We start from the raw sequence: 23,069 nt of genomic DNA on the forward strand, positions 1-23,069 counted from the left end.
TTGTACTGTAAAAAATGTGGGATGGAACAAATAAGTTACAGGCAATTTTCTCTGTTGTTTACAGGAAAGAATGGTGGGGATATTTACTATTGTGCTACCATAAGCCACCACACTCAGTACTGTTTCTGCCAAAATGAAAAAAGAAAATGTTAACTGACAAGTAAGGGCCAAAACCTCTTTTTGTTGTTGTTTTTCCTCTTTCTCTCATGGTGCTTTAAAGAACCTGTATAGAAAACTGTAGAAAGCTTAGCTTAAGGCCTCAGCAAAGTTGTCATGAAAATATGCAAGCTACTTAGCATCAAGAACACCTAAAACAATACTGGTATGCAGAATGGCAAAGCAACCTTAGCAAAAACCAAGGCTGAATTAAATTGACCTGGCATGAAAGAGCACAAAGTAGCCTGGGGCCACTTAGCCATAGGAAAGATGTATGGGACACTTCAAGTATCTTGACACAACCTCAGATAAAACAACCGGAACACTGCTTCCTGGAAGACAACCGTTCGCGGCATGTAATCTGCTTCCTGAACCGTAAGAAATACAAATAACGAGACAAACCCAACATGGTTTCTGGGAAAACATTAACTAATGAATTAAATGGTATGGCATTAAGTTGTATGGAATTGGTATGGAATTAAGTTGTACTCTTACAGGCAGCTTATTTTCAAGCAATGCAAAACATAATGTCAAGGGATTTTAAGGCTAACTCTATCAATGCTAAAAAGAGTTGCAATTTTTCCAGATAATACCTTTAACATCTTCAGCAAATGAAGCAATGAGTACAATGTTGATTTTTCTGCAGCAAGAATGGTAAGTGAAAATATTGGAATAGTCCTATGATATACAAACACATGAAGAGGCACGGAATGCTGAAACAAAAATTTAAAGCTGTGCATAAAAATGAATGCTACCACTTAAGTCATGCAGTTTTACTTTTTTTTCTTCTGCATATATGTTAGCAGAAAATAAGCAATCATTTTCTTCCTTACAGGTTTAGAACAGCAGGTGACTCTTGTTAGCAGCAGGTCTGAGGTGCCTCTGGATGCAAAGCGGCGATTCTGTTAGAGTCATCATACGTTTTGGATCTCCCTGTTGTAAGTTGAAAACATTTGAAAAAAGAGAGCCTGCATTATTTCTATGAGCCTCTGAAAATCTTGCTTCTTCAGGTTGCCTCTTTTTGAAGTGGAAAAATTGATTACTGAGCTTTATTTCTCACCCAAGTTGTAATAAATTGGGATGGACTAGATTTCAGCTGCTTCCTTTTTTTTCCTGGAAGTAGGAAACAGCATGCCAGATCTTGCATATAGGTCTACCTCGTGAAGTCAGTAACTCCAAAAATATAAGTATTCAATCTAACGTCTTTAAATGACAAGGGAAATAAATGAGGAGTAGCTGTGCGATACAGGAGTACAAAATTAAGTGTAGATTTAATTTTCATTCCAGGCCCAAATATTTAATCATCACAAATGAAAAGCAATGCACTCAATTTAGTCCACTCATGTAGTTCTCTCAATGCCTGGAGCACATTTGTGCCTGTCTGTGAAGTACTTGATCTCCACGCTGGGTGTTGAGGGGCTCTGCCTTCATCCACAAAGCAGCATCAGTCCGCTTGCAAGTCCTTCTTTATCAGTCATTCCAGAAAGCAGAGAATTACCTTCGAGGAGACAGTAGTCATGAGCATCCATGGCTCTAGCTCACATTACTCAAATTAATGAAAAGCCTTCTACCACTGCTTAGAATGAAGCGACTTTTAAATCTTGTGAGCGCTCTGAAATCAGGCCTTCTCCAGCCTCCATTAAAGCCAGAGGAAGATACTTTATCGACTTGGAGGAAAGCTGGCTGGAATCAATGGCTTGAATGTATGTCTGCCCTCGCTCCTTCTTTGCTTCCTTCCAGTTTGTGTCTCCGCAGTGGCTTTCCTATCTGTATCTCCAGGCGGTGCAGGGAGATAGGCAGCTCACTAAGACGCAAACGACAAGCCAAAATAAACTAAACAAATCCTGTTCTTTCATCTAACATTTTCAAGCTTGTGAGATGTTTTAGAGGGCACCTGGGTGACTTTGAGCCAGCTGGTGCCCTTGTAGCACTCTGACTTGGCCGTGTTTTCAAGGGCTTTCTGTTGGTTTTCCCTTGGTTGTGCTAAAACCTGCTTGTTGCCTTGACAAATATTTGTTTCCATTTCTGTGTAAGTAAACATCTAACATAAAATTGTTTCAGGATTCAGCATTCAGATGACTGCTGTGCTACTGTTTACCAGAGTTCAAAACCTGGGCAAATAGCAATTTGTTTGGGCTGAATAAGTAATACCTTATTTTAGAGGGCACAAATAGCCATGTAATTATTTTGAATTAAGTAATTACCATATCATTTCGGACTCATTACATGGGTGTTTATTCTCAGCAGATTATATGCAGACTGTTACAATACTAAGTAATGTAACTTTTATTTTAAGAGGAAAAGAGAGTAGTAATGAAAGGAAGGATGTGCTTCTGGTGAGCTTAAAGTCCTTAAAATGGGAGTTCCACCACAAATGTGTGGAGCTCCATTTTCAAGTTGAAAAGGCTCATTATTCTTGCACAACATTCTAGTGAAGAAGCAACCAGCGATGCACTTTATATTTGCTCTTTTTCATGTGGAATGGCAAATAATGGATGCTAAACTTCACAATCCTAATGACAAAGGGCAGAATCCCTTCAAATGGCTGAAGGGATCACTTGTGTGTGTTTCAGCCATAATTTCGATAGTTTCTAAAATAATTGTCAAATCAGAGGTGAGTTTCTGATGGCTGTCAGGTCACCTGAAAACTGCAGCAATCCTGGAAGCTCTCTGTTGTAGCTGGGCTCTTGCAGCAGAAGTGCCCTGAATTCACACAGGGGAGCCCAGGAGCGTTGGGAGCCATAAACTCAAGCAGAGACTCTGAGGACAAGGAGCTGGGTGTTGGCTCAGCTTGATGGCCTTCATTCCTATCTGGAAGCCAGGAACCTGAAAGCACTCCCAGGGCTTGATTCTTGGGCTCAAGCCCTGAGCATCACTCCCTGAACTCCTCAGATACAGCTTTAGTGCGAGCCACAAGATTTGGGAAGGATGTGCATAGTTCCATCTGTGGTTTCTGTATGAATGATGGATTTTTCAATGGGGAAGGGGTGGTGAGGAGCTGTGCAGCCCAGGCATTGTCACAGAGCTGCTCAGGAGCCTGAGGAAGCAGCAGGAGGTGCTGGCTAAAATAAAATGGTAATTCTGGACAACCTGTGCTGTCAAAACACTGGAACATTGGGTACTGATGTCTATGACTTTTGTATCCCTAGTAGAGAGTAAAGTAGTTGTAATTGCCTGAATAACACCCATAGTATCAGTAAGGATATCCACACATTTTAGCACTCTCTAATAGAGCAGTTAATTGGTTTGTTAATGCTAATTCCTTTCCATTTTCTCAGCGTCCATCATGCTTCTGTGCTAAACCGCACTGCGATGGAGCCGTGTGCTTCCACCTCCCTAGCCCTCACCTCTCAGGCAGAGGCTGAGACTTACCTCCCGCCTCACAGTTATCAAAGAGAGCTTGGCCATGGGTCAGCAACCTCTGACGGGCCTGATTCCCGGGACACGGAGTCCTTGGGCCCCCAGTACCTTCCAGCTTGTGCTGCAGGACACACAGCTGGCCCGAGTTCTCCGGTTTCCCAGTTCAGCTTCCTCAAACAAATCAGGTTGCTCTTGGTTTCCTTTCATGGTTATAAATGCTTATTTAATCTTACTAATCTTCTTAGCACCAGCTGAAAAGGCTAGCACACAAAGATGTGAGAAATATTTGCTGTGAGGTAGGCATTCACCTAGTCATAAAATAATTGCTTCTAAACTGTTAGTCATTCATGGCATGATTCTAATTGCATTATACTTAAAAGATCATAATGAAACAGACTTCCAAATTTACCCTGGAGCACTTTTTCTGCAGTATTGGATTGGAAAGCTGTAATTTGAATAAATGAAATGAGTAACTGAAGACAGGCTTTCCCTCTTCCCAGTATGTCTCATTTAAAAAAAAAAAAAAAAAAAAAAAAAAAAAAGAAGAAAACTGTGTTGTTTAAGTAATTAGCAAGATGTTGACAAAATGTAGGAAGCATGCAGTAGATACTTTGTATCTCGGCTGAAAACAAATTAATAAAGCAGATTTCTGTATAGGTGAGCTAAGCTTGTTTTCAGAAGAGAAAAATTCTTATCTTGGTACGATCAACTGAAGATGACAGAGGCACTGAGAGAAGAAATGTTCACGAAAGCCTGGCAATAGCCTTGCTGTTCATTTGTGAAAGGGAGAGCAATAATATTCAAAAAGCCCTTAGGTGTATTATATAGCTGTCAGTCCTTGGGTCCTAGAGTAGAGGAGGTAATGACTGCTTTTACTGCTCAGCACAAGAGAAACCAGAAATGGTGAGGGATGGCAGTGTTTTGCTGTGATATGCAATAACAAGAAATTACTAAATTCTACCTCAGACCCTGCCTTGCTTTCTCCTTCACTCCCATGAGGTCGCTCTGCTTCAGCTACTTTCCTTAGCCATAGTGGCCACTTCCTCAAAGTCATGGTTTGTTCCTGATCACGTAGTCAGGGCTTTGCTGAAAGTCACGGCTTGCTTCTTATTCTGATTCAATTTGTCTCTTTCTTTGGTCTTGTTCTTTTATAAAACTGGCTTGATTTCAGTTAATTAATTCAGGTCAGTGCCTTCCTTCCACAGATGGTTGGAAACAGGCTGTTTTCCAAAGGCCTGGAGAATGAGCATGTCCAGTGAGACTGGGCTGCTGTTAAAGAGCTGAACGTTGGCCAACTCACCTAAATACAAGCTAATGAGGATAACACAACTATGCATCTCAGACGAGTTTGTTAGATAAGTCATTTAGTGATAGACCACCCCTATATATATGCAGATGTTGCCCTTCTTGTTTGGAAAATTTATCTCTAAAATAAAAGTAGCTCATGCCTTTACCCCACCCTCAAACTACTACTGATATTTTCTTTCATTTCAAAAATCACTGTTTTTCACTGCTGGGAAGGAGAAGCATTCTTTCAGTGTCCTTTTCTCACCTCTGATATTTTACAGGGGTGAGAAAGTGAAGATGTGCACTTTCATAGTGACCCTTCACAATATATATATCAATAGATGGCAGTAGCTGAATCTCATGGAAGATACCTGGAAAAATGTCATAGTTGTTTTTTTCTGTAAGAACAAAATGAATGCAGTCTTTCTGGATTAAAAAGAATGTAGGTTGTTCCATAAATCAGGGTCAAAGTCCAATTTCCCTTTTTTCTTCCATTGTCAAAAGTATTGATATCAAGTTGCTTAAAACAGCACCAGATTTGCCGGAAGCCATAAACTGAATGACTCCACACGTTCCAAAAAGGGATCAGAAATAAGTTCAGTTCTGTGCGTCTTTCATTGGAACCTCGTTGGAGACTTGTTACTCATGAAAGGGCCATGATATTCACTTACAAACAGGATACCAATACCTGCACTATAATTCTGAGTCAAGAAGTCCTGCATCCCAAGTGGATTTACTTGTTTATGGAATCTCCCCAAACGTTTTTCTAATGCAAATCCACACGCTAGATCACATTCTTAAAAATTCAACTTAATTTCATTAATAACATAGTATCCTGTATTTGAACACATCTGTTTTAGTATCTCCGGTTCGTATGAAAGCAGAACATCAAAGCACTCTGTAATCACCATTGTTTTAATAGAGGAAGTTAAAAAAGTTAGTCTGTTTAACCAGTAACCCTAGAATTTGGGACAGTTTTCAAAGGTATTAATGTATTTAATCTAATTTTCAACTATTCCTACATAGATCAAGTAACTAACTCTTATCAAGATGAATCTGAGTTAGGAAACAGTTTTTTCACATGCTCCTCAGCATTCTACTAGACACCATGTTCTTTTCAAAAGGCACAAGCATACTTGAAGAGATGTCTTTTTGTTGTCCAGAGGGTATTAATTTACTATAGAAATCATAAAGCTAAAGAAATTTGTGGTTGGAAGTTATCTCTAATCCATTCTCTTTCAGTGAGGCTGGGTCAAGAATATGTACATCTAACACATTCCTAAATTCTGACCAAAAAAGAAAATTCTGCAGTGATGTTGCCTGGCCAGTGGAAAAAAATAATAATTGCCTAACAGTAGCGAGGGTTTTCTATAACACCAAGGCTCAGTCTTCTTCGGTGACAGTTTATTCTTCTCCTCTCATGACTTCTGCTTATTTTTCTGTAGTAAAATTTACATTTCTTCATTATATCACTGAGAAGTTTTGATAAAATCAAAATCTCTTCTTCCAAAGGTTTGTGCATATGTGTTACACATTTTAAGTGAAAACTTGTTTTGAAACATCACATAGATTTTTAGATCACTTAGATTTTTCTCGTCAGAAGCAAAATGTCACTGAAATCAGCATAAACCAGTAAACTAAAGCATATGGCTGCTGATGTATCAAAAATTCTTGAAGGAAAAAAAAATGTCCCTCTGGCAGAAAATTTCTGAAACACTATATCATCTAAATTCCTGGGTCTATGGAAATATTTTGTGGTTTGTTGTAAGCACAGGTGGGGTTTTTTTAAAAAAATAATTGATCATGATTAGTTAATTTCTTGTTTATAATTCAAAGTTTTCTTTCTTCTCCCTTTCTGCAAGTATTTAAGTGATACTACAGTAAGAAACATTCTGAACAGAATATTTTTGTGACACACGTTTCTGTTAGCAGATGGGAAATGCACTGTTTGGGAATGGGCAAACCTATATTTTCAGATTTCTAGTTTTCAGAGGATTGTAAAATGCTGGAAGCTTACACTCAATATTATCTGAGCTCTGTGAGCCTTGTTTTAGCAAAACTGTGTTGCACTCTCTGAAAGAACCAACTTTTCCATGGTATGTAAGGTACACTTTGGATAGAAATGTATTAGGGCAATTATTTTTGTGCTGTTATGAAAGAACTTACTTGTTGCTGTATTATTTTAAAGCTGTCATTTAATAATATATTGGTATTACTATTTCAGGCTTTGAAAAGTGTGAAGCACTGCCAAATCCCATTGGGTTACAGCCTGCCCACACCCAGAACTAAAATACAACTCCAGATCTCTGAAGTGCCAGTTTAATGCCAGTACACGGAAGGGTACCACCAAAGGACAGAGACAAGAAGGTAAGGAAATAAACTCTGATGACTGGTATGATTGGTCATAACCCCAACAAAACAATGACTTTGAAATATTAAAATGCAAGAGACATTGTGTAGGTTTACTGGTAAGATCGTTAAGAAGCAACACAGATAGCATTTCTCTAGGGCACCAGTGGGAAGGAGGTTAAAGAGCACATGTTCTTGTCCACCCCAGTCTCAAGTTAAGCTAGAATGCACCTATATTGCATACATATCTACGTATAATGACTTTTGCATGCCTCATTCTGGTCCTTCTTACATTTACAAGATAAAACTACTAGAATAGATGGCTACGTGTTTCTGCATGCAACCCGAATAGGTGTAATTTTAATCAGAAAGTGAATTTTACTTGCATAACTACAAGATGATGTGGTGCGTTCAGTTTACATGAGATACGTTTTTTTAATGATCAAAAAGAACCTTAAGTAAAAGTGTGAAAAATGTTATCCATAATTTTCCCCAAGCATATTTCAATTTCCTAAACTGAACGTTAGAGTAACAGTAATGTTGCTCAGAAGAAATAATTGAGCACCCACTGTTAAATGGGGCAAATAATATTACTAATTTCAGCAGCATGGAAGTCTAAATTCCTTCAGGTGTTTCCAGAGGGATGTCCTTGTGTGCCTTACTCTGCTTGCATTGTGGTGCCGGCCACAGTTTGTATTCCCAGATTTTTTTTAAAAAAAGCTTTTAAGTGGCGCATGTTTTTCTCGGTTCTTTGAAAGTCCAAAGCTCAGATATGATCATTCCTGAAATCACATTCAACATGTACTGAAGTGTAAGGGTGGAAATGAAGTGATTTAGCTGAATAATGTTCATCTTTATCTTTATAGTGCCTGCCTAGAGCAGAGTCAGAGCCTGTAAGCTGTAAGCAGAGCTCCATTCCCATTTTTCAGAGCGACATGGAGTCACTTATGGAAGTTTATGCTCAAAGATCTGCTATGAAGAATTAAGCAGGATTTTTCTTTCCACAAATGTTTTATATAAGAAAATCTATCCTTATTTAATATAAAGAGAAAGAATCTCCAAGATGCTAGCAGAGAAGGTGGATTTCCAAGGATTAAAAAAAAAACCCAACAGCAAACACACTTCGTAATGGCCGAGCTCTAAAGAAAATTGTCTGATCTGTTTTTCCAAGATAACTTTTTTCAGCCATAGGGTTATAGAAACTTTTCCTACAGTAAGAAATTCTTGTCCATAGTTGACCCCTTTCTTCAAAATGTAGTCTTGTATAAAATTATTTATTGCCAGGGAAAACAGGATTCCCTTTTCATCAGATGGATAATATTAATTGTACAGACTGAGACTATGGGGTGTAATACTAGATGCAAGCCTGTGTTTAAAAATAAAACCTGTCATTTCATTCCAAAATCCTTTTTATTTCACATCGTCAAGATTAAAAAAGATTGGTTCCTTAAATGAAAATGCAGGTGCATGTAGTTCAGGGGTCAGGATGTTGGTGTAGACACACAGCCACAATACTTTTACACCTTTCAAAAATGTTTGAATTTTTAGCTGTAAAAAAACAAGAAATACGCACCTGTTTGTATCTTTTCTTCAACCATAGAAAATTAAATAGAAAAAGAAAAGGGGGTAAAATCGTAATACCACGAGTTATCTTTATTTCATATCATCTATCTCAAATCGTGCTCGTCTTTTAGCTTTGGAATTACAAATGGTGGTATCCCTATAGAGCTCCTGAAAGCATCATGTAGATTTAAGCACCAGACCATCAGAATCACAGCTGCTAGCTAACAATCAAGTTTTAATATAATTTAATCTATTTTTTCCTCTTTCTAATTATTTTTTCTTCTGCTAAAGTGGAGACAAGGATGTTTTTTTTTAAAAAAAAGTGCTATAAGAGTATAGAAGAAACATAGATACTACCACCAACATTTTTTTTTCTTCCCCCTAGCCTCCCCGTCTGCAGAAGATTCACAGCTTCTATTTTGTGAGGATTATTGGGATGATGAATATGTGCTATGAAGTTTACTTCACAGTCTTCAAGTCTTCTGTCAGAGCTTTCAAAATAGTCATTTGGATTTGCAAACTTTCACAGTACTTTGGCAGCACTGCTCAGTACTTTCCTACAACACAGATACCTTTCCACAGAAGCATTAGCTATGCAAGCAGAGCTATTACGTTATGAAAAATGCCTGTAGAGTTTCTCATAGAGCAACAGGAGAACAGAAAGACCATTCTTTCACCCCTTTCTGCTGCTAGGCACCCCGGCCCCAACAGACAGCAGGTCACTGCAGGCTACTTTGCCCTCCTCTTCTTAATTCCCCGGCAAGCTGCACAAAGAAGTACCCTGCTCCATCCCCTGCATAACCAGACACAAGGCTGAACCAAGGCAGGATGCACACAACATGAAATATCCTCACGGTGTAAGAGCAAAGCATGGGATTGGCTTTGCAAGTATCTGTTTTATAGTAGCTTGATGTGGACTGTAATTCCTTATGCTGTGCTGACTCACACAAGTGTTCAGTAGGATAAAGATCTTAATATGATCTATTGAGTTTGTCCTGATCCACTTTTGGTGCATTATTCTACTAATGGCAACTTAGTAGGTTCCAACCAAAGAATGAAAACCGGCCATTCTTGTACTGTATTCTCTGATAAAACCCTTGAGCTAGATTCTGATATCTCTACTGAAGTTTTGAAGTGATGGACCAGGTCCACACACACCTGCTCTGATTAGAAATCTCCTTAGAGTAAATGCAATCTGAATTAGAAATCTTATAGTAGATACTCCAGGATCTGTGGAAGTACTGAATTTTATCTCCATCTTTATTTCTCAAGATACAGGTTGTCCCTAGGGACTGTCCCCACTCTCCGTGGGTACTTCTGCACCAGCACACCCCAGAGGGCCCCTGGATCCAGAGATCCCAGGTGCCAGTCAGTTCTCCCTTAAGGTGAGATCTCCTTTCCTCTTCCTTCCCAGAGGTCCTTGGAAGGAAGGCAGCAAATCAAAGTAAGCTTCAAGCAGATGCCAGATGTGGGGAGAGGATCCTGGAGCATGCTGTGGGGGCTGTGTCAGTCAGATGTTGATTTCTCTCTTGTCTTTTCTAGAAGGCCCACTGGCTCAGAGGTGACTCCTAGCAGTGCTTTAAACAGTTTGAGCAGGACAGGTGATGTGAATATATATTATTTACTGATGTTTTCTTCCACACATTTTTATGCCCTTTCCCCAGACTGACCTGCTGTCATGCTTAGTAAAGTCAATATGCTTATTTTGCTTTGTGAAATAGTTTTGCTTTATAATTACAAATTCACAGAGGTCCTGCTAATGTGATTGTTTTAGCACCGAGGGAGTTTTACTATAGTGCTAGTTCTGTGCTGCATTACCCAGAGGCAGTTGAAGCAGCCCTAATATTAGTGTTTCAATCAAAAGAAATACGATAAAGACAGGAAGAAACCCGTTAGCTAAGAACCTTGAAAACACATTCATGCACATGCCTTCTGCTAAAGCCATGAAAATGCAGTGAATCTAAAAATATGTGGCAAATGAAAATTTTGTATTGTGATTAGTTCAAATATCAGAAGATACCTGTGGCTTTTCAGCCCTTAATTAAACCATAAGTACTATTTGTTTCCTCTTCCTACGTATGTTTTGCTTTTATCGAGGGTGGAAAGGCTAAAATGCTTCAGGATCGTGCTTTGTCTCAGAAATGGCTCCAGCCTGGCACACTCAGAATGATGGCAAGTCTGTGGTTTGCTGTGAATTAGCTTAGCACGCTTGCTGGGGCTGGAAATCATGTACTGTAACTAAAGCGATAGACCATTCAGGAGTTTAATTCTGTAAGGTTCAGGGACCCTCCTGCAAAATTCTTGCTTTTAGTGGATCTTGGAGGACTTCAAAGTACGTGAGGCTTGCATTTAGAAAAAAAAAAAAAGAAAAAAAAAGATAGAAAAAATACACAAATCTTAGTTGCAAACACATTGTTTCCTGTCAGCTTTTCTAAGTACCCACAGAATGTTACAGCGCATTGTCGAAGAATAGAACTCTGTTTTCCCGCAATAAACCTTTTACATTATTTCAGGCAGGGAAAGGATGTTTTCTGCTTCAGCTTTTAAAATATGGTATGTAAGAGGAACTCCATTTCTTTTGTCAGGCTGCAAGAGTAGATACTATATATTATATATACCTACTGTTGATGCGGAGTCCCATGATATGATTTTGTTTGATTCACCAGTATATTAAAATGTAAAAATATTTCTTTCTGAGATTAAGTTTAAAAAAATATAAAAGAAAGAGAAAAAGGGGAAAAAAAAAAAAAAAGCATCCTGGAAGAGATTTTGAGGCACACACTCTGTGTTTCTTTCCCTTGTGTTTCAGGCAGGGGTACTTCCCGGAGCTGGGAATGTAGGCTCGACTCATCCCTCCAAAGCCATGCTTGGATGCTAGCCCAGGTGGAGGAGAGCTTAGCTATCTCTTCCACACAGTCCTTCACGTGAGAAGGCTTTTCTGAGTGATTTGAGAGGGTACTGAAGAAGACAGCGAAACGGGCAGCACCGGCCGAAAGGTTTGGCAGGCCAGGGAGGAGCACACAGCCCAGCTGCAACCAGCTGCGGGTCTGAAGACCAGCTTTCCTCTGGCTACAGAAAGAGCTGATTCCTCAGCTTTTATTTTTACCTCTGTTTCTCAAGAGTGGCCCACACCCTGTTTTTCAGAAACAGTGCAGTAAGTGTGCGCTCACCGATCCGTTGTACTCGGCAGTGGTTTATCCATCTTCAGGAAAACAAGAGCCAAACCTCAGAGTCCTTCTCAGGAGGGAATCCTGTGTGGCATGTCAGGATCCATAGTTCGGATCACAGGTAAGAAGAACAGTGCAAAATGGGGCATAAGAATTACCTCCCAGTGGCTCCTCAAAAGTCTGATTATTCCTTGTTCCATCATCTCTCTGGCTTTATGCATACGGCACCTTCCAAGACTTATGGTTGGTTTGTTCTGTTTTGTTCATTATTTCCCCCTATGGGTTACAAACTCATGGAAAACCCAGGCTAATTTAGAGCATAACATAATTGAGGATTTTGCTTATTCATAGCAATTTATTAAGCTGTGTAAAGATAGCTCTATTTTAAGTTTTTAGATTGTATCTCTTATCTTCCTAAAGAGTAGTAAATGCAAATGGCTTATACAATGAGCTGTATCTGCTTAAACTTGCGAAAACATAAGGAGTCATGTTACAAAACAACGCAGAGCTGTTCCAGGCAACACTCTAAATTTATGGTACAATGATGCTAGATGACAATGGAATTGCAAAGGAAGTGCTTAGTACATCTAAAATTAATAACTAGCGAGTCCCTTTTTTTTTTTTTTCTGGCGATGATTATAAGTATTCACGCTATGTTTGAACATAATCTGCTCAGAGCAGCAGTTTGCTAAATGTACTGGAGATTATTGAACAAAATACAAGTTGAGGTCATGTTTGGGTTTTCATTGGGCAAATAACTATCATTTTCTTCTCAATCAAAAATGAAATTGCAATGTTAGAGGAGGTACTCGGATTCAGTGCATACAAATGGGAAGTAGATATCTCTGCTCCCAGCAATTCAGAGGTATAGAGGGGAAAATAAGCACGTCACCCCATGCTTTTCTTAGTGGCGAGAACAGATGCATTATATGACTCCAGGGGCTGTTTCTTAAATATCAGAACACTACCCAAACATCATAAAAGGTGGCAATGCTATTGAGTCTCATGTAGTCATGGACAGCCACCTTACTATAAATACACACTGGTATACGAAGGCGATAAATGGCCATCCCTCAGCAAAAGGAAGGAGGGAGGAAGATTTTCAGCCTCTCTGTATGCAGGGCTGACTCAGAGTTCCTCCCAGGCAACCAAACTTTACACTGCACGCTTCAAATAAAAGTTTCACAACCTCTACCTTAAAATCCATTTGTTACATTCATATTATGTACCTATTTTATTTCAAGCAACAAGTCAGTTATAAAGATATATTTTTAATAATAAATCACACTTCTGGGTACACTTAACAGAACTTATGTATTGTCTATCTAGTACCCTGTGTGTAGCTCCCTGCATCAAAAGAAAAATGTACAACTTAATCAATTGTAACCTTTGCTATATACCAGGAGGGCTGTTGATCCTAAATATGAAGAAATCATCCTGACTTTATTTGTTTATTATTTCAGGCTTTGCAGTCTCATGCAAAATGCAAAAGCCATATAGTTTATTTTAGCAGCAATCATAAAATTGAATTATTTGTTTCTAGACATACTCTTTGCTAATTTGTGAGGCAGTAAATTTATTTCAGTCGGTTTGGTATCTTTTACCACAGCTACTCGTATGCATTTACATACAAACGCAGACAAACAGCTATTAGAACTGAAAAAAGCATTCAGTGAAGTTGTTGGTGGCGTGTAGTGTACCTTGACTAATTAGGCTAGCAGTTACTTTGGATAATGTGCAATTTATTCAGAGTGCAAGGGGACTATAAAGAGGGTCACTAACTGTGTTTGTGTTAAACAATTAATTTCCTTCCTCAGTTTTACCCCCTCTGATTTGGAAATGTCTCCTGCCTGTGTTACTCAGGAGATAATGGAAATGCAGTGTAAGGCATTATTGAGACCAGCCCACTTAGCTTTGAGGTTTGACTTTTTCTTTCCCCCGCCCCCCGGCCTCCTCTTAATGGTCTCATAGTAGGTTGCTAGAGGAAAGAGAGAAAGATGCAGTGCTGCTAACTAAAGGTCAGCCGCCCTGGGCCGCATGGGCTGATGTGCCGACCAGACCTGGGGAGAAAAGGGAAGGGTGATGCTTTCTCAGTGTTATATGTGGCCTCACAAAAGAAATGTATTTGAAATAACAACAGTCTGAAGGAACACGTTACTGACCTCGCGTTCAGTGGTGCTGGAGGGGAAAAAAAAAAAAAATAGCCCAGGCCCTTGAATATTTAATGATGGCTGAACAAACTTGGAATGACCTGAGGAAGATGAGAAGTCACAGAAGTTAATGCTCCCAAAATACAGCAAAGCTCAGTAGTCCTTAAAAGCAATTAAAGAGCTTTTACCATCTGTTAAGTAATTACCTATCATCATTAGTTATTAAAAGTAGGAAATGATGTAAAGGGCACAAACAGAATATAAAAAGCACAGCCAGATTCTTGTGGGTTTCTTGAATGAGGTCATAAAAACTTGGTTTTTAATATGAAATAAAAATGACAAACATTTACAGGTGGTTTTGTAGCTGCTCCTCTTCAAAAGGAAAAGCATTACATTTTTCCTAACAGTAAATATTTAGCTTGATTCTTGCAGTTGTTTCTAGTATGAGATACAAACTTGATTATAATAGTCATCTCCAAAAAACAACATAAGATGAAGAAGATTTAGGGTTTCCAAATTCAGTGCATTATAGCTCAGCTGAAACCAATTATGGAAAACACAATTTGAGGATCATGACTTGGAACAGATTAAACCCAAGTTACCAAAAGCCCCCAGAGCTGTATGTGCTTTTAAGCTGCATGACTCTACACACATATGCACACATTATTACTTATATATCAATACGGGCTTCTATTTCCCTTATCTCTAATTCTAACTTCTTCCCCTCTTCTTAGTCAGACTAGGTTCCGTACAATGTATTTCTTTCAAGGTATTAGCTGCATTTCTTTAAACTTTCCATAAGAATTGAATTCTATAGGTATGAGGTTGCACAGGGATCCTTGGGTATGTACTTTGCTGGTTTTTAGTCTTACTTGGTTCAGAGAGCAGGTGACAATCCAAGTTGATATATCTCACTGGAAGTTTACAGCACGCATTAGAATTATACAAATGTGTGAAAGCTCTGTTCCAGACCATTTTAAAAAAATGTGGTCTCAGTTGTTTTTCATCACCTGGTTCAAAAACAGTTCCAAAAAATTATGTGGTTTTCCAGTAAGGGAGGATAATTCTCTGTCAGTCAGGAAAACGCAGCAGGATGCAGGTTATTTTTAATGTGTTTAGATTTGAAAACTGATAGTTGTACCTATTTCTTCTCAGGTTCTTTGCTGGAAAAATCCTTGCAAATACCATATTGGGCCTCCCATGAATCTAAAATTGGTTGCAGTCAGCTAAGTTCTGCTGGGGGCAGCTTGTGTGGGCTGTGTTTGTCCATGTTGCAACAGAGCGAGTGTCAAGAAAATACCTTTTCCTTGGCAAAATTGCTTGGCTGTTTGTGAAAAATCAAAAAAGTCCATAACTAGCAAAGATGAGCCGTGGCTGTGTCGAGGTACACAGACAAACGACCTGTCCTGAATGTGTAGTTTGAGACAGCAGTGTGAGGAACTACCGATATCAAAAGCAAATAATGCCCAAGCGAGTGTCCTACCCTGGCTGTATAGTTGCACAAACAAAATACAAATAAAATAAGCTGTTGAACCTTCTAGAAATCAAAGAGAAAGTCATGTCCATGCTGTCCAGGCTCACCCTGGTTTATGGCTGCAATAACAAGACAACAGTGTGAGAAATGGACAGACCTGGTAATTAATAAAATGGGGAGTTAGCAGATAGCTGTGGCAGATTATCAAGCAAACCGTACGGTAAATACCAAAAAAGGGGTATTAGGACAGCAAATCCAGGGCCACTGGGGTAAAAGCACACATGACAAGCTGCATAACTGGGAGAGACAAGGGGATTGAGAGGGATGAACATGGGAAGGGGAACAAGGTGATAAAAGAAGTAGAAATCAGTACTGCTCCAGGGCTCCTTTTAAGCAGCTCCATGCCAAATCAATGCAGTTGCCCCCACCATAATCCTGTCTGACTTACTTTTCTATCCAGGAGGGAGATGGCGTGTCTTCCCTGGCCTCCATGGATCCCCACAAGCTCATCCCAGCACCAGCCACGGATGGGAGCAACTGAGGAACTGCCCAGCATCATCTGCCCTTCATGACCTTCTGCATGAGGCTGGTGGATCTGTGGCTGCTGACACAAAGGACTGCAATGTCTGCGTGGCTATGTATGGCCGCCTTTCTCTCTGGGGGTCTGATACAAAATCTAGTGAAGAATGTTGGAGTATTTTGCTTCTTGGAGGTTTTTTCCCCTGTGCAGATTTATATTACTTTTTTTTTGTTTAAAGATGTGGAGTGTACTATATATAAGATGTACCACGTATTTTTTTAAAAAGCCCACAATTTTATTTTGGTTTTGGCAGCTGAAAGTCTAAACATTTAGGTAAAGAACAGAGGTGTTGGGTTTGCGTTGCCAAAATCTTACTCATAAGGTACCCTATCCCATTATTTTTTCCATCTGTTTTGTCTCTTAGACATTATTGCAGCAGCTTAAGAGTTTAATTTATTTCTACCGCGGCATAGGAAGAGGATGTGAGAAGAGTCAGAACTGCTTAAAACCATAACCTTAACTGCTGAAATATTCTATTTATGAAAACACCTTCTGAATTTATGTTCAAAATCCTCCACCTGATTTGCTGACTGAGGAGGAAGAGAGAGCAAGGGATTTTTCTATGTCAGTTCTGCACAATTACGGCTGTATTGAATATTTAAATACGTATTTGCAGTCAGTGCATACTGTTATACACCTTTTTATTTTCTTGTGTATGACAATTTGTGAAAGATTACAGTTACCTTTTTATTAGAGTAAAAACAAAATATCCAACAAATACTGAATTATAGTATCATGTAAGTTGATGTTATTTTCTATTTTACTCCAAAACTCTTTGTGAGTACTAATGCCGGTAGCAGATTTGGGAGATATGTTACAGGCAGCATGTTGTCTGGATGATGGCAGGGGTAAAGAAACCTAGAACAAAGATGATTTTGGGAAAACCAAGAGCCTTTTAATCTGTATTCAGACACCTAACTAAGAGCTGGTCTGCTCAGTCCTCGAGTACCTGAAGGCTGCTTGCACAAGCAGCTTCATTCTGCAGCATCGCTATGTCTGTATGGACAGCTTCATCCACTCTGCTCTCAGGCTCCCTGTGCACCTGAAACATGTCTCCAAACCATAAATAATAGTTTCTGGCTGGCGTAGAGCCTCAGTCCTGGAGGCTGATTTATGGACCTTCAGGAAGTATGAGCCAGGCCTTGAGGCCGGAGGCCCAACCTTCCATATTTTAATATCCAGATCCAGGAGGATATAGGAGTGGTGAAGCTGCAGCCCTGACTGTCTTGTGTTCAGGGGGCTCTTGCTCCTGAGAGAAGGAGGGCTAATCCCACCAGCTCCCAGCTCCGCACCCTGGAAACCACCCTGATTCCCAATTTCACCTCCAAATTTTTCCAGAGCACTGCCAGCACTTTCCAGACTTTCTGCATTTTGATTTGGCACTCTTGACTTGCAGCACAATCAAACTAGCAGGCTACAACAAGGCTTTTATTGTCGGTTAGATTCTACTGTCTGTGCTGTTTCTCCTTCCTCCAGAGGTCAGACCACGCTGCTCCTCCTCCATGCTTGACCACTATTTTCTCAGCACCTACCTATTCAGCATGAGACTTAAAAATGTAAAAATTATTTGCTTCCAAAATCTGTTCTCCGTGGACAGACATCTGTCCTGACTTCTCAGCGGAGACAGTGCTGCTTTGCTTATATTAATGCAGATGTAATACACTATATATCGGTTAGTGTAATTGTTGGGTTAATACTGGAAAAGCAGCTACTAGTAGAAGGTTTATGGTGAAATAAGCAATTTTCAATTTTTTCAATTGAATTTCAAAAATTTCAAAATGCAAATTTAGCAGGCCTGAAAATGGAAAATGGAGTTAAGAACCGTGTGTCACGGCCATCTAGACATAGGCATGCAGCCCACATAGGTCTAATAAAGGTCACAGAGGTTTCTTGTTAATCAAGGAAAAAAAAATATCCATTAGCCTGATCGGAAGACTATTCATGAAGAATCATGTTTCCATAATGGTAAGGTGGTGCATTTGGCCTTGGGGTTTTGATTGTTTCCTTCTTTCTTTGTTGCATGATAGCAAATTTCTTGTAAAACTGTAGATTCTAGTTGAGGCTCTACAGCTAAATTTAAAGACTCATTCTCTCTTGCTTTTATGTCAACAAACACTTAAGGTTTAATACAAGCATCAGTGTGAGGATTTAGAACAAGCATCCTATGAAGACCTTTCTTTTCAGGTGAGTAGCTCACTCCTGTGTGAACAAAGAGAAGTCACTCGGTCTGGCCAAATGTCCCAAATGCCAGGCCTGCCTATAATCCAGTGAGGAGGGTATCACCTCCTGTAATTCTGTACATTTAAAGTCCCTTTGTTCTGAAAAATGTGCAAAAGTAATTTTGGGCTTGTTGGGGTTTTTTTGTAGAAAAATGGTAACAGGTTACCTGAGCAATGTTTGGGGAGAGGACTCTAACCAGGGCATCTCAATGGCATTTGAAGGTGACAACATGACTACAGGATGTAGATCTGTGAATTGGTACCAGCACCAAATCCCTTGACACATCCTCAGTAAGTTAGGAGTTGCAGCATGTTCGAGGCTGTGACAGTTAAAAAGTAAATATCAAAAATAAAATCAATCTTTGAGCAGGCTGAATTCTAAATAATTAAAACTCGCAAAAATATGTAAGAAGTGAAGCAGAAATAATTGTTGGTGCTAATATTTAAAAGCTATGAAATGCCTGCATGTGTGCGTGCATCTTTTTTTTTTCTTTTAGCTGTCAGATTTCACATGACGGAAAGTTGTCACCCCCAGACTGGTATTTTTGGAACTGCTCAGTGTGTAATCAGTTAGTGATAGTAGCTAACGATTACAAGCGTGATGCCTGGAAATAAAATAAATGTGAGTACTCCTGCTGTGGACTGGGGTGTGCTGGCAGCTTGGTGGTGGAAGGTGATGGGACCTGCAGCATGTGGGGAGGGACTGAGCATTGCCAAGGTGCAGGAGGAGGCTGCCTGCTGGTCTTCAGTGCCCAGCAGATGCTCAGCAGCTGCCCAGCCTATCCACTCTAATACACCTTTAACTGTACCACAAGTACCTTTAACTGTTGCTTTCGACTCCTGCTAGCAAGAATTTGGACAGCTCAGTGGGAACCCGTAGAAAACCAAGTTGTGAGTGCTATCTTGGATTTCAACCTAAAGGCACAAGAGCCTTTCTATCAATCTATAAATATTGCTACAAGCCTTCTGCCGTAACTTTGCTTTATATTTTTGTGTTCTGTGGAAGAGCATTTTTTTTTTTTTTTGCAATATTGCAAAAACTGGAAGAAAGCTTTGGATTAAGATGATGATGTAGTCGAGAGTAAGGATTTGTGGAGGAATGAGGGAGAGCAGCAGCACTTTGTGACAGCAGAAATAAAAGCACAAGCAGGGAACTACACTGCAATCTATATCCACCAGAAAGAACTAAACCCAGCAGTTGCCTCATGTGGACGCAAGGGCTACCACCCATGAAGCAAGAGAGACCCACAGCTGTGCAGGGCACAGCTCTGGAGGGCAAGCTTGGGAAATGACGCTGTGCTTGGGAGGGAAGGAAAGGTGGGGAAGCAGGGGTGAAGTTTCTGCCGTGAGGACGGACTAATCCCCTTAAGGCAGACTATATCTGCATTTTTGAATTTTTTTCTTTTTTTTTCCTTTTTTCCTTTTTTATTTTTCCTTTTTTTTCACTTTTTTTTTTGTTCTTGTTTTGTTTTTTGTTTTCTGTTGCTGTGGGTCTTTTCTGTTAACTCAGTGAGTAGAATCAACCCCCAGCAGGGTCAGACAGAAACCCCCAGAGGGCATCCAGGGGCAAGGAGAGACACAAGAGAGGTGTAAAGAAGGAATGGGGAACAGGAAGAGCTGTGAGTCTGGTGTGTCCCAGCTTCTGCAGCTTCATCCTGAGCCTGGTGGTGAAGAGGCTGCGCTGGCAGCCTTGGAGCTGAGGCCTTAAGGTCCTGCCATGCATGTCAGTGGCCTCAAAGTCATCAAAAATAGTTTGAGTGCAAGGTAGGAAGAGTAAAGCAGGTCCAGCTGGCATCTACAGTTCCCATCCCAAATAAGTGTGCTTGCACATTTCCCAGCCGCTGTTAAAGAGAGGGTCAGTGGAGACATGGGTGTGCAGTATTTACCGTGATTGCAGCAGCTGCTCTGTTATCCATGTGTTTCTCTGCTTGTTAATCCATGCTCTCCTGACTGTTAATTTAAATACCTTTTCATGACATTTGGAGACTAATAGAGCATGCTGACCCAGGAGGAGCCTCCAAAAGGCTGCCTGATATGATATACATAAATCAGAGCCTATTCATTCTTGCATACAACCCCTTTTCTTGCGTAGACATGGCTTCTGTAGCAAAAAAATAGGGATAAGTAGAAAATGCTGCTCAAGAAGAACCATCGTACATGTTAGGACAGTCAGGAGAGGGATTAATCCTGGCAGTGGTTGCCTAGTATTTGTTAAAGTGGGTGATGCACAGTGACAATGGCAGCTGCTCCTTTCCATAGTGCTGCTGAGGAAACATTGCCTGCAGGAACAACATGTCTCACTGGGAAGGGGGCACATTTCTGCTGCTTTCAGAGAGACCCGGATGCTTCCAGCCTTTACGTTTCTCCACAAAAGGCTCTTGGAAAGTGTGAGTTAATAAGAGTTAATAAGGTGTTATGTTTATATATGGTGCCATAGGAACGTTTGTTACCTGTAGGTTTGATCATACCTGTGAGCTAGACACTCTGAATTGGATACCTTGGAAGGGACACGCTTGAGATGAGGGGCTTGGGCTGCAAGAAAGAGATTTAGGCTCTCTATGACCAACATTAGGCTGCCTGACTCCTGGTACTTACATGTTAGTGGCATCAACAGCCTTCCCTGGAGTACATGTCTAAGCCCTTTCTTTGTATCTTTTTTTTCTTCCCCCACCCCTGCCCCAAATCTGCAGAGAAAGAATGAGGCTTTCCTCGTGCTTCACTGAAGGGGTTGCTTTAATGCATGCGTGTAGTTTAACTAAGGCAAAAGAGAGCTTGCACCATTCAAAATGGCCCTCGAATCATTGGGCTACTTGAGAAAAAAGTATTTGCCAATCACTCCTTTTGAATCTGCTTTATTTGATGTAGAAGTACTAAACATGAGTGGAATGAGTGAGAGAGAACAAAAAGGTTTGATTACCAAAGCTGGTGCTGAGTGGTGGTGGTGGTGATGGGAGGTCTTAGCTAGTTGTATCTATGCTGGTGATTTTTTCTTCCTCCCCCTTCCTTTCCTTCCCTCCCCTCCCCCCTTCCTTCCCTCAAACAAGCTGCTAAAAGAGCTCTAGGATTAAATATTGAACAAAATAGTTCCTGGGTAAGCATGACAGTTAATGAACCAGAAAGTTGTATTCCCCCACTTCTGGTGTTTAGGGAATGCACTTGACAGGGCTTTGGCTCTCCCGCTTGGCGAACGTGCAGCGGCTTAGCAGTGGGGGCTGGTGGGGGGGGTCTTCTGCCTGCCAGGCAGGCTGGTAGCCCTTCCTGGAGTGTACAGGCCTGTGGTCAGAGAAGAGTGAAGCTGGTTTGTTCTCTGCCGAGGGGATTCCCAGGAACAGGCAGTCTGGCCTGCAGTGTTCAGTCTGCAGCTGACTTACCATCAGCAACAACTAAGAGAGAAAGAGAAATATACTAAGTGTTTTAAAGAGGCAGCCATGCTGTGATGGAAGAAGGCTTTCAAAGTAATTGCGTACAAAATTCTGTAAATAGTGTAAAAAAAAAGCTTCTATGCAGAGTTAGGGTCCCTGAGTGGAGAGGAGGAGGAAGAGACAACAGGAAGCAAATGGAGGAGGAAGAGGAGTTTGAAGAAAATGAGGAAATAGATGACAAGGAGATGGGGAAAGAGGAACAGGGGGAAGAACACAGGAAGGTGAAAGATAAGAATGAACAAAATCAGGAGGAAGTGTTTAAAAAAGAATAGAAGAAATAAAAGTTGGAAGAAAAAGAGAGGGAGGAGAGAAGGAACAGGAGGAAGAAGAACAGGAAGACTGGGAGAAGTAGTTGGACTCAATCTTAAGGGTCTTTTCCAACCTAAATGATTCTGTGATTAAGAAAAAAAAGAAGAGGCCTTTTCTGTGAGAAATCTATCAAAAGTAAAACCAAACTGTAATCAGATTCAGTTTTTTGACGGAAACTGACTATCCACCCATAAATATTTTTCCTTTTTTTCAGTTCACAGACCTGAGAGAAGGTGAATAACAAACACTAGCAATTTCCCTCGCTGTCATCAATACCTAAGTGCATTGCTGAAGCAAACTGTTAAGGATGTTGGGACTGGACTCTTAAAGTCTCAAATTTGACTGAATTTTCTCCCCAACTTTATTGTAAGTAACCATATCCTCGTTTGCTGCCAAATGTGGAGTGTCTGCGCGGCGCTGAAGGAGCAGGCCAGCTTAAATGCTTCAGACACAGCCTGTGTTGCTTCAGCTGTTGCCAAGGGAAGGCCCTTGGCTTGCCAGAGTAGTTTGTATGTAAATTGAGTGAGGTTATTTGTGTTTCAGTGTTACTTAAAAGTTAAACAGCTCTTTTACAAGGAAGTGTAGTAAAATCAACACATGCATTCCACCCTCCTCCCAATGGGGAAGCAATTAGAAAAGAAAGGAAAGCATTCCCAAACAGCATTGCTTAACAGATAGGTTTGAAGTATTTCCTTTCCTTTTTCTAATCTAATAATAATACTGAGTCAATGCCTCTTTTGTCTTTGTATTTCACTCTGGCGATTTGAGCATAGTCAATCCTGTATGAATCTTCTATTCGGTAACTGTTTGTGAGAGGGTTTCTGTTGTTATTTTTTTTTCCTGTTGCATAGTAGGGACAAGATGCAGAAGCTAATGTGTTTGCCTGCTCAGATCTTACATATTCTCAAGAGCTCAATAACAAACAAGAAGTTCCAAAAATACAAATCTAAATATGTAAGCATTGCTTAACAGAATTTTCCTTGCTAATTTTCTAAATATTGGTAGGCAATCCAATCTGATTACGCTTCCAAGG

The 23,069-nt window shown here is 40.2% G+C and overlaps 3 long non-coding RNA genes across 3 annotated transcripts in view; all 3 read left to right on the forward strand.

Moving 5' to 3' along the window:
* The first annotated feature begins 997 nt into the window (after positions 1-997).
* LOC119155788 lies at positions 998-9,796 on the forward strand. Its single transcript, XR_005106838.1, has 3 exons — positions 998-1,094; positions 7,028-7,170; positions 9,101-9,796. It is a non-coding gene; the product is annotated as an uncharacterized LOC119155788 (long non-coding RNA).
* A 198-nt stretch (positions 9,797-9,994) lies between these two features.
* On the forward strand, positions 9,995-16,214 carry LOC119154431. The gene is made up of 4 exons (XR_005106465.1): positions 9,995-10,159; positions 10,258-10,316; positions 11,525-12,003; positions 15,967-16,214. It is a non-coding gene; the product is annotated as an uncharacterized LOC119154431 (long non-coding RNA).
* Positions 16,215-18,809: 2,595 nt separating this feature from the next.
* The window catches only part of LOC119150989, a 28,563-nt gene continuing 24,303 nt past the window's right edge, over positions 18,810-23,069 (forward strand). The window contains exon 1 of the long non-coding RNA XR_005105265.1: positions 18,810-18,927. This is a non-coding gene — a long non-coding RNA (uncharacterized LOC119150989). The remainder of the gene's footprint in view (positions 18,928-23,069) is intronic.

This window comes from Falco rusticolus, chromosome 1 (genome assembly GCF_015220075.1).
Source record: "Falco rusticolus isolate bFalRus1 chromosome 1, bFalRus1.pri, whole genome shotgun sequence".
In the NCBI taxonomy this organism is placed as follows: domain Eukaryota; kingdom Metazoa; phylum Chordata; class Aves; order Falconiformes; family Falconidae; genus Falco; species Falco rusticolus.